The following is a 12240-nucleotide window of genomic DNA, read 5'->3' on the forward strand; positions in this document are numbered from 1 at the left end:
CGTATTGACAGAAACCAACTTAACTACAGGCGTGGTAATAGCGAGTGTTGCAACAATCACATTAAAACTCAATGCAATATATTATGATTACGCTCCGACGCCATTGCCGCATGTTAACGGGTCGGTTACTGTTACACGTGTTTAAATGACTATCAATTAGCACATTAATTCTGCCCTACTAAGCCTAATAGCGCTATCTCAAAAGAAAATTGATTGCTAACTTATAGATGATAATTCCATTTTCATTATCATTTTGTTATTGAGATAGCGCTATTTGGCGTAGGAGGGCAGAATAGCTCTTCAGTTCAGTTCAGTTCATTTATTTTGTTAAACAAAGGTTACGTGAAAGATGGTAGATACTTACCTACATATGTAAATATACATTTGATCTCTATGTTTCTTCACTGAAAGATTTGAATAACATTTGCTATGTCGAATACTAAAAACTTTGATAGATTTTTATTTCACGGCCATGAAGTAGCCGCCCTAATATAAGCTTGCAAACATGTTTTTTTTTTACTTTGTTTTTGGGTTACTTATCTAGGAATAACAGTAAGTGGTCGCACACTAACGCATTTGCGATTCGCGGATGACATTGTGTTATTCGCAAGAACATCTGGTGACCTAAACAAGATGGTTAATGATCTAGCATCGGAAAGTGAAAGAGCTGGACTGAAGTTAAACCCTGAAAAAACTAAAATTATGACTAATCTAATAAATCAAATATCTTATGTGGAAGAATACATATATCTTGGGCAATTAATGTCTCCAGAAAACAGTATAAAGAAAGAAATTCAAAGAAGAATAGCGAACAGCTGGAATAAATACTGGGGACTAAAAGAAATAATGAAGGACAAAAACTTACACATATCAACTAAAAGCAAGCTATTCGACACATGCGTCCTACCTGTACTAACATACGGAAGCGAAACATGGGCTCTAACAAAAGCCATGTCAGGTAAACTTTCCATATGCCAGCATGCGATGGAAAGAAGTATGATAGGAATCAAGAGAACGGACAAAGTAAGAAATAGCAACATCAGACACAAGACTAAAGTTCAGGATATAACTAGAAAGATAAGAAGACAAAAATAGAAATGGGCTGGTCACATAGTCAGAGGAAAAGACAAGTGGAGCAAACTAGTCACGCAATGGTACCCAAGAGATGGAAACAGAAAGAAAAGTAGACCAAAGAGAAGGTGGGACGACGACATAAGACAGGTCGCAGGAACAACTTGGGGTAGAGTGGCCACAGAAAGGCCAGAATGGAGAAGACTGGAAGAGGCATCTGGCAAACGGACACACAGAAATGGAAAAAAAGTGAAATATACGAACATGAATAATGTATTGTCCGACTAAAGGCTAAATATATAAATATATATATATATATATATTGGGTTACTTACGTAGAGTGGTGTTTTTAAATGGCAAATGTCTACTAAACTATACTCATGGACAAATTTAGAGAAACGCAAAAAAAGTTTAATGACTGGATTACGGCACCTAAAGTAAGTAATTTCAAAATTAAGTATTTCGTTTAAGAAGTGTAACACTCTTGCGGTAGATGTCGCTAAGGGTCCCCTTGACCTATAATATGGTGGAAAGGTTTGCTGGCTATGGATGAGGTCTTGGTGGCTCAGATGGCAGAGTATCGATCCAGAGGCCGTGAGTTCAAGTCTCGCCCAAGACAGTAATTTTTCCACTTTTAAATTTATTCTAAGCTTAATAGCATCGTTCGCAATTTCAAAATTAGTAATTAAACTTTCTTTTAAATTTCTCCAGAGTTACAAGCGCTTTCTATTGTAAATAGCAACAGTAACCAAGATAGCATTGTAAGCATTGCAGTACTGTAAGTGTTGCTATATTCAAAATTATCCCGCGTTCGAACTTATCCCAATGCACCTTATTGCTTTAACGTTTATTTTTATTTATTTTTAACTGTAGGGAAGAAAGTATAGCCTTGGTTTTACTAATATATGTAATTTCTTGCTAATTTACTACCTTGTTATCAAATATTATAATAATACAAAATCCAACGACCCGATTACATTAAACTGTCCTTAATTACCACAGCCGCCATTACCGCTTGTTTAAACGATCGGCTAACGTCACACGAAGGTATAATAATTACCAGCCAATTATTGTATTGTGAACACTTCAACACTTGCTGTTAATGAGTTTTCAGACGTTAGAAATTTTACTCCCCCCCCCTTATTTTTCAAAGCATTTTACAACAATCGACAGAGGCGATCTCGCTAGTAGTAGGGCGAGTAGTATAGGCGGTCTATAAACTTATAATGAATAACGGTAATTATTTAATTGATATTGACTTTTTTACGAGAGATCTTAAATATTATATTACCTAAATAATATATTACTATACTAGTACCTAATTAATATATTACTATATTAATTAGGTACTATGATTTCATTTTGATTATTAATGGGAGTGCACCGCACAAGCGCTCTTTAGGGCGAGCCGCGCCTGCAGTCGCTATCGAAATCACCTCGCCGCCCACAGAAACCGGTGGAAGACAGGTCAAGACCGGGATACTTGGAAAGGGAGCGGAGGCTTTTATCCAGGATTGGGACATTCTCATCATCATCATCATCGTCATATCAGCCAGAGGACGTCCACTGCTGGACATAGGCCTCCCCCAAAGAGTGCCACAATGACCGGTCTTGCGCCACCCGCATCCAGCGGCCTTCTGCGACCTTAACCAGGTCGTCAGTCCACCTTGTGGGGTCTACCCACGCTGCGCCTTGGGACATTCTAAGCTCATATAAATAAATAAATATATTTACAAACATACACAGTTATTGGAATGGGAAAAAAAAGAAAAAACACCTCCGTTTCAGCTTGGATAAAAATGCATTCATTATAGACCGATTTGTTTGGTTGTTATTCTCTTCTACCTACAGATCACATTTCTCACCCGATTCTCTCGTTTTTTTAAATCAGTTATTATGTTTGCGAATTGTAAAGCTCACAGAACCACTAGTTATTAGTTATTAATAGCCGGTCAAACAACGTTGTCAATAGAAAAAGGCGCCAAATTCAAACTTTCTATGGGACAATCATTTATTAATTCGTGGGGACGATTACCCTTTTGCGCCTATATTTTTGTAATCTGCCGCTTTTTTCCACTGACGGAAACGGCTTGGTAGGCTATGTTTGACATCTTCCTTCATTGCCACTGATACGTCGTCGAAGTTTAATAGGTTATCCGTCGTGAGCACGGGCGTGGCGGTAATTGCATCCAGCAGCGGTTAATGTGATTGTTGCGGTCGCCGGTTAGGGTTGTCCGCACTTATGTGTCTGGCCGACAAATTTGTCAATGTATCCCTCCTATTAAACACCAAATTTGTCAATGTAGGACGGATTTAACACCTTACAGTTGTGATCTTATTTTGATATGACCTTGAAATGCATGGTCCATGCGAAACTCGTGCGATAATCACCAAGACGATCAACAAGGTCGTATCAAACTAGTTCAAACCGTAACAAGTTCTGAATACAGCTCAAGGAATAAGGCACAGAATATATGTCTGGGAACAAATCTCCGGAAAACACATCAGTGCGTAATTACCGCCTCACACACACACACACACACACACACACACACACACACACACACAGTTTTGCCCGCAACAACAAAAACTAGTACATTTTACATATACAATACATTGCCCTGAATTTTCGGAAGCCCCTTGTTAAGGTTTTTCCAAGAATTTATGGATATGCCTGTTGTTGTTTTTAATGAAAATGGTTTTCCCTTGTTAAATATAGTTTTCCGTAAGACCTCGGTGACAACTAGATTAAACTGGGCTTTTTCAGTCAAATTAGTTTTCACGACGTGCCTTGGTGAAAACTATTTATTTAGTTTTGATTACTAGTTCAAAAAATAACTTTGAATAATTTAGTTGACACGATGACAACTTCGTTCGAAATAAAATCAAATTGGAAAAACCACAAATTGGTCAGAGCGTTAAATATAAATTAGTTTCATTAAGCAACAGTTGAATGTAATGGATGTGGTTGCCTGTTAAACCATGTTGACATAAAAGCTTGAACTATTTTCTTTTTATCTGAAAACACGCAAAGTTCATAAATAAAAGTCGTTGAAGAAAAGACGCCATCCATAGACTTACTCTTTTCATTGTTCTAAAGCAGCGGTCGGCAACCTTTTAGCAGCCAAGGGCCAAATAGTAGTTACCGAAGTTGACGCGGGCCGCACTTTGTTAATATTTATGACTTTATCAGACATTGTCGTTTGTCAATATTACATACAAAATAGCCAGGGAGGCTCGCGGGCCGCAAGTGTTGCTGACCGCTGTTCTAAAGTGTAATAGTAGAATTTTCAACTAAATATATGTATCTCCTTGTTCCAGACACAAAAGCCCTAAAAGACGTCCAACTAATAGCGCCATCTGCCGTCCGCCTCGGCGACGAGGTGCAACTTGGCTGCAAGTGGACGCTGGAGGGGAATGAGACCCTTTACAGTGTGAAGTGGTATCGGGGCAGGCAGGAGTTCTTCAGCTATCTGCCTAAGGAGTATCCTTTTACGAGGATATTCCCTCAACCAGGGATTGATGTTGACGTAAGTATTTTTATATATAAGTATATATATATATTTTTTTTATAATTTATTGATAATAAAAATTACATGTCAATACTAGATTACAGTGTGTAACTACATAAAATAAGATTTCATCCCAAAAATAAAATTTTAAACCATAGGTTTAACTTACATTATTAATTAATTAAATAGCTCCTTGTGGTCGTAAAACGTCTGCTCGAGAAGCCATTTTTTAAGTTTTGATTTAAAAAGTGAAGCACTTTGTGCTGTTATAATTTCCCGCGGTAGATGATTGTACACCTTACGGCCCATGACGTGGGTGAGTTTTTTGGACTTAGCTAGTCTATGCGGCTCGAGTCGCAGCAGTCCCGCGCGCTTAAGGCGCGGTGTGTAGTAAAATGCACTTTTTTGTCACCATATTTACAGACTTTTACAAGGATTTCATGCATTATTTTCTAGTATGTATAACTTCAGTCCTTGAACTACGTTATTGCTTGTCAGAAACACGACGGCTCATTATTTTCTCGATAGAATCTTAAGTTGAAAACATGCCTAACACTGTCTTTATTTCCTTATGTTAGAAGTACTAGGACGAAAATGTATATGAAACTTACTTCAGTCGATAGCTTTTAAGTAAATCTTCATTATTGCTTGTCCTTTTATCGATACGTTAATTTTTTCATTCATCATTTGATGAATTCAACATTTTGCCTACTAAATTACACCCTACGCGGCAATACCTTGCGCCTATTCCTCACGCCAGTACGCCCGTGACCACTGTCAGCGTCGGACCTGTGCTAGTTTAGCGGACGTTTCATAAAATGGGTAATCACAGTATAAATATGCAAATATGTTATACACACAATGTTTTTCAACATACTTACGAAGAAAAGCAAAATAATTCTTAAATACGGTGACATTTCAGACATTCGTCCGTCATATTGTCATTTTATAACAAGTTGGGCAGCAAAGGCACACACCCATCTAACCAATCCGGAATTCAGTCACGATTGATAAATTGTATAAACATATTTTAAAAGGCTATAAAATTAATCAAATTGAATAATTTAGACTGGTCACATTTTTGTAAAAATCGATTTCTACTGGCAAAACATATTACTTTTTGGCAACCGGGTTTTTTAACCTAATTAGACCCCGCTGAATCCGAATTTGCCGGTTGCTTGATCGAATTCTTGACTGGAAGTGAGATATGTGATATTAAAGGTCCCTTTTTTTAGTTTTTCGTAAATAACTCGTAAACGGTGGCCAATATAAAAAAAATGAACTAATAATCTACACAAAATTTTCAATTAAAAAGATTCTGTACATTTTTAGCAGGGATCAATATTTAAAAAGATAATAAAGAGGGAAAGTTAATTATAATAAATTCTAAGGTTCCTTGGTTTTATTTTTTCGTTAATAATTTTAAAAGTATGACTTTACACAAATAATAAACATAAAATTTCCTACAAGAAACATATAGAACACTTTTCGCTAGGATCAATATTTAAAAAGACAAAGCAGCCGGTAAGTTAATTACAATCAATTTTAAAGTCCCTTTTTAGTTTTTTGTAAATAACTCGTAAACGGTGTCCCATAGCAAAATAGGTTTTTATGAATAAATAATCTACATAAAATTTCCTGCAAAAAATATCTGAACACTTTTCTCTAGAATCAATATTTAAAACGATATTAAAGGAAGAAAGTTCATTACAATCAATTCACATGTCACTTTTTTTAGTTTTTAGGGTCCCGTACCTCAAAAGGAAAAAACGGAACCCTTATAGGATCACTCGTGCGACTGTCTGTCTGTCTGTCCGTCTGTCACAGCCCATTTTCTTCAAAAGTACTGGACCAATTAAGTTGAAATTTGGTACACACATGTAAATTCGTGACCCAAAGACGGACATCTTACTAACAAATGAATTTTAAACATGGAGGCCACTTTTTAGCCAAGGGGGGTTAATTGACATTAAGAACCTATTTTGCTATGGGCCACCGTTTACGAGTCATTTACGAAAAACTTAAAATAGGGACCTGGAAATTGATTATAATTAACTTACCCCCTTTAATACCTCATTAAATATTGATCGTAGCGAAAAAGTGTACAAAACCTTTTTTGTGGACAATTTTATGTTCAATACTTGTGTATAATATTTTTTTGCAACGGGGGTACCGTTTACGAGTTATTTACGAAAAAAAAAGCGACCTGTGAACTGATTGTGATTAACTTTCTTCCTTTAATATCGTTTTAAATATTGATCCTAGAGAAAAGTGTTCAGATGTTTTTTGCAGAAAATTTTATGGAGATTATTTATTCATAAAAACCTATTTTGCTATGGGACACCGTTTACGAGTTATTTACAAAAAACTAAAAAGGGACTTTAAAATTGATTATAATTGACTTACCGGATGCTTTGTCTTTTTAAATATTGATCCTAGCGAAAAGTGTTCTACATGTTTCTTGTAGGAAATTTTATGTTTATTATTTGTGTAAAATTTGTTTTTGCTATGAGTCATACTTTTCAAATTATTAACGAAAAAATAAAAACAAGGAACCTTAGAATTTATTATAATTAACTTTCCCTCTTTATTATCTTTTTAAATATTGATCCCTGCTAAAAATGTACTAAATCTTTTTTTATTGAAAATGTTGTGTCAACAATTTTTTTTTATATTGGCCACCGTTTACGAGTTATTTACGAAAAACTAAAAAAAGAGACCTTCAAAAAGTTAATTATTAACTTTCCCGCCTTAATATCTCTTTGAATATTGATCCTAGCGAAAAATTGTACGGAATCTTTCATGTAGGCAATTTTATGCAGATTATTTATGTTTAAGAAAATTTTTGCTATGCGCCACCGTTTAAGAGTTATTTACGAAAAACTAAAAAAAGGGACCTTTAATATCAACTATCTCACTTCCAGTCAAGAATTCGATTAAGCAACCGGCAATTTCGGATTCAGCGGGGTCTAATTAGGTTAAAAAACCCGGTTGCCAAAAAATAATATGTTTTGCCAGTCGAAATCGATTTTTACAAAAACATGATCAGTCAAGTATACACTCATATTGTATATAATTAATAACTATTTAGGTACACTCACCGACCTCACCGTCTTATATACCATTTTTAGGGTTCCCTACCCAAAGGGTAAAACGGAACCCTATTAGTAAGACTCCGCTGTCCGTCCGTTCGTCCGTCCGTCTGTCACCAGGCTGTATCTCACGAACCGTGATAGCTAGACAGTTGAAATTTTCATAGATGATGTATTTCTGTTGCCGCTATAACAACAAATACTAAAAAGTACGGAACCCTCGGTGGGCTCAGTGGGCGAGTCCGACTCGCGCTTGTCCGGTTTTTAATTTCATTAAGTACTCATCAAAATTCGAATTTACTAATAAATCTTATTCAATATGAATTGCCGAACTAAAAATCCCGGAACTGACAATTCAGAATACCGATGTCGTCAGAATAAGGACGTAGACGTGCTGCGCGGGAACGGTGCGGTGCGCCGCGCGGGGCGCCCGCCTGCCCGTTCTACCACTCGTCTGCTTCACCCTCTTGAAAACGTAAAACTCGAGTATAAAGGGGCCCACTGATTAACAGTCCGCCGGACGGTATAGGCCTGTCAGTTAGAACAAGATTTTGACAGTTCCGAACAACTGACAGGCCGATACCGTCCGGCGGACTGTTAATCAGTGGGCCCCTTAAGAGCGCCTTAATATATATACCCGATAATACAACACTTTAAAATCTCGCTTTAAATTTTTATACATCGCGGTAGACCCGTTTGTGTAAGTATTTTTTCTTTACGGTGCTAAACTAGGTCTACCGGTTCAAGAAAGAAAATTTTAATTATTTGATTTAGATGTCTTACTTGAAAGAAGAAACAACCGGATAAATCACAAACTAAAGTACTTAAATAGGTATAGAATTTAAAAAAAGTGACCATGATATGGCCAGTGTTCGAGGCTGGATTCGATCGCTTCAGCATTCGTGGCTAACGCCATCGCCGTAACTCCGGGGTCACTTTAGTAGTAGGTATATGCCATTAATTTCAGTTTATAGGTCTACCGCTTAAATGAGATGGTTTGTTTTCACTAACTTGATATTTAGGTTGGCTAAGTTTTAGTTAAAGTTTCGGCTGTTTGCGACTGAATTTTATTAAAACTCTGAAAAAACTTAGACCAGAGATAGCCCCTCAAGATTATCTTGTATTTACTAATATTAAAAACTTCAAAGAAATTTAAAAATTCAACTGTTAACATGATTATTTTGGATCTTATATCCAGCCCTCATGGCTGTGTAGGTAGGTATATGGGTACTTAATTGGACAGGTGAAGTAAATCAATTTTTTGTGCCCAAAACGTGGACAATACTCGCAACGTGTACTGACGGCGCTTTTAGTTTCACCAATTACGCTTTTTTCTCACACCCAACACAAATATATTGTTTAAGGCCGGTCAGACGAGATGATCAAATCGACCGACTTGATCAGAAAAGAAATTGGCGTCAATCTCAATTTAATCACCAATTTTAGATTTATGCCCCCAAACGCAAACATGTCACAAATTGGTATTCTTGTGTCCGCACCTCCACTTTATCGGTAATATCGGTCATAATCGGCGGTCTGAATAGGCGAGCCAAATAATTGGCGTTTGTGTCCACACCACCTGCTTTGATCACACAATATAATTAGATTAGCGAAAAATTGTTCCCGTTTTTACTGGCCTTTAATCTTTAATACCATACACGTGTACGTTCCCAAATTTGCTCGATCATCCATAAATTTACCTCAAGTATTACAAAAATGCTTATCCTTATTGGTTCCATAAAAATTACACGTGCGTTCAATTTACATTACATTTAATTTCTTACTGAGAATAGGTATCTAAAACCCTGAAGAAGTTCCCAAAATATTTCATTAAAAATATTTGTAAACTTGTAAAAGGAACTCTTGAAGATTAATCATTAGGGCAAATGACTTTAGTTTGCCTTTGTTCTTTGGGGCATAGATCTTAACAAGTTAAAACGTGTTTTGTCTTTAGAGGTATGAGAGGCTCGCGAAATAACTTCAAGGGGGGACTTCAAAGATTGAGATAACACTAGTTTAATCTAGCAAACAATGAGTTTAAGCACGATCCGAATAAAATGCCTAAAATAAGATTTCCGGCCCGGTTCGAACTTTAGAATACGTCAAATATTACGTTTCTTAGGGTGTTTCGTTTTTCCGAATTTTCGATTTTCATCTGACTTTGCTCGAATTCTTGTTCTAACTGATAAAAAAATATTATACGTTAAAAAAAAATCGGTCAACATTTAGAGGTTGCACAACATCAACAAAGATTTTTCAAATAACCAACGACTCTACATCGGAGGGTAGAAAATGGTTTAAGCGGCTACCATCACAGCGGAGAGTAGTGTGATACTGAACCTTCTACATATAGATAAATTTTAAAATTAGTAGTAAACTTGGATTTTGGTTACTCGATAAATGTTCTAATTAAGATTTTTCAGTTTTTCCGCCTGTTTCCAAAGGAAAAGTGCTTTTATCGTGTTTTAGACGCAAAATTCAGATTTCTCGTTTGATTTTAGTATCAGTTCATTATATTTTGTCATTTTAGAACATAGTTCATTTTCATGTAATGTATGGGGTTCTCACTCTACCTTTTCAACTTGTGCAACCTCTAAACGTTATTCGATTCTTTTGAAAATTGAAATAGATAGTTTTTAGTGTGGGGAGACTCCATTGGTGAGCAAAGTCAGGAAAAATATTATTAATTACCTATTAATTCTTTATTTCAGATAAATTTTATCCATAGAATTGTTACAAATTGTTGTTGTTGTTGTGTTGTTGTGTTGTGTTGAATTGTGTTGGTGTTGTTGTTTGTTTGTTTGAATATTACAACTTTTTTTTCTCCATACAAAAGTGAATCACCCTAACGTTTCTGTTTGAAAAAATTCACAGATTTCGTGCCTCACACGACTATCGAGCACATTGGAAATGAATCTACGGAATTCGAAAAAATATTGTCGCTGAGCGACGAGAAAGTCTGGATAAGGAAAAAGTTACAAAATAAAACTACAACGTTGAATGATAATTATTTTATTCTTAGACTAACACAAGTATCCTGGACATAACGCATGTGAACAAACAAATTGCAAAATTTCCACACGCGTATCCAAGTTTGAATAATTGTCGCCGTGGCGCATAAGTATAGGTACATATTTCATTTTTCGATGAATAAGCAGGATATATTAATGTTCAAAGTACAAGAAAATTATTACACGGCAAATCCGTAGTCAACTCGAGAAGTGGTGATCGGCAGCGGCCCATTTGCTGCAAGATATGAAATATTCTTGACAGCAGTTTGACGCGACGAGAGATGACCATAACAGCGTTTGTCTATGTTGCACCAAACCTGAGTTCCAATAGGTACTACCAGGGTTCAGCATCAGCTATCTTGGGTAATGCTCATCATGACGAATCGGATGTCCAAAACAGCGTGTGCCTATGTTGCACCAAACCTGAGTTCCGCTAGGTACAACCAGGGTTCAGCATCAGCTCTATCTTGGGTACTACTCTCCTAAGTGCTCATCGAGGCGAGTCCGATGACCAAAACAGCGTGTGTTTATGTTGTATTAAACCCGAGCTCCACTAGGTACTGCCAGGGTTCAGCATCAGCTATCTGCTAGCAGCCGCCAGCAACATGCTGAGGTGAGACCATTTCGTGGCATTTTTTCTTTTTTATGTTTCTCTGTATAAGTTTTTATTTTCTCCCTCTCCCTCTCCCTCTCCCTCTCCCTCTCCCTCTCCCTCTCCCTCTCCCTCTCCCTCTCCCTCTCCCTCTCCCTCTCCCTCTCCCTCTCCCTCTCCCTCTCCCTCTCCCTCTCCCTCTCCCTCTCCCTCTCCCTCTCCCTCTCCCTCTCCCTCTCCCTCTCCCTCTCCCTCTCCCTCTCCCTCTCCCTCTCCCTCTCCCTCTCCCTCTCCCTCTCCCTCTCCCTCTCCCTCTCCCTCTCCCTCTCCCTCTCCCTCTCCCTCTCCCTCTCCCTCTCCCTCTCCCTCTCCCTCTCCCTCTCCCTCTCCCTCTCCCTCTCCCTCTTTTTTCACAACAAACACCGATAACGAACTCTGCGAAACATGAAGTCATAAATGTCCTGTGAAAAATGTCGTTCTGACTTTTTGACTATTTTAAGGTTAGGCTACAGGGCAAACCCTTAACCCGATCGTCTTTGTTTTAGGCTCAAATTGTAGCTGACTAAATTGTCCAGAGCCGTTTTTCTCAAATTTTTGATATCATTCTTCGTTTCCAAATTATCGAGCACCAAAATCAAAAATTCGGAAAAAATTGAATTTTATTTTCACTATTTCGACCATAACTTTTTTTGTTTTTGACTTTCTCGAATAATTATTTTTGCACCTTACAGCTCTCGTGATTATGCGTCTTTTGAGCGTGTTTTTTAATATCATATCTTCACAACTTTCCGAGATATAAGGGGATCGCACTTTTTCGTGAAATCGGACCGACACATTTGACGCTGTCATATCTACAACAAATAGCTCTAAGTGGCTAGGGCTGACTAAGTTTGGTGAACGATGAACATTTATTCAAGCGTGAACGTCGTGTGCATTGCTCAAGAAAATACTGTGTCGTTTTA

General features: G+C 37.2%; 1 long non-coding RNA gene across 1 annotated transcript in view; it reads left to right on the plus strand.

Moving 5' to 3' along the window:
- The window catches only part of LOC134793415 (uncharacterized), a 105343-nt gene extending 100816 nt beyond the window's left edge, over positions 1-4527 (plus strand). Inside the window, exon 3 of the long non-coding RNA XR_010144544.1 lies at positions 4393-4527. This is a non-coding gene — a long non-coding RNA (uncharacterized LOC134793415). The remainder of the gene's footprint in view (positions 1-4392) is intronic.
- The last annotated feature ends 7713 nt before the right edge of the window (positions 4528-12240 follow it).

This window comes from Cydia splendana, chromosome 9 (genome assembly GCF_910591565.1).
Source record: "Cydia splendana chromosome 9, ilCydSple1.2, whole genome shotgun sequence".
Classification (NCBI taxonomy): domain Eukaryota; kingdom Metazoa; phylum Arthropoda; class Insecta; order Lepidoptera; family Tortricidae; genus Cydia; species Cydia splendana.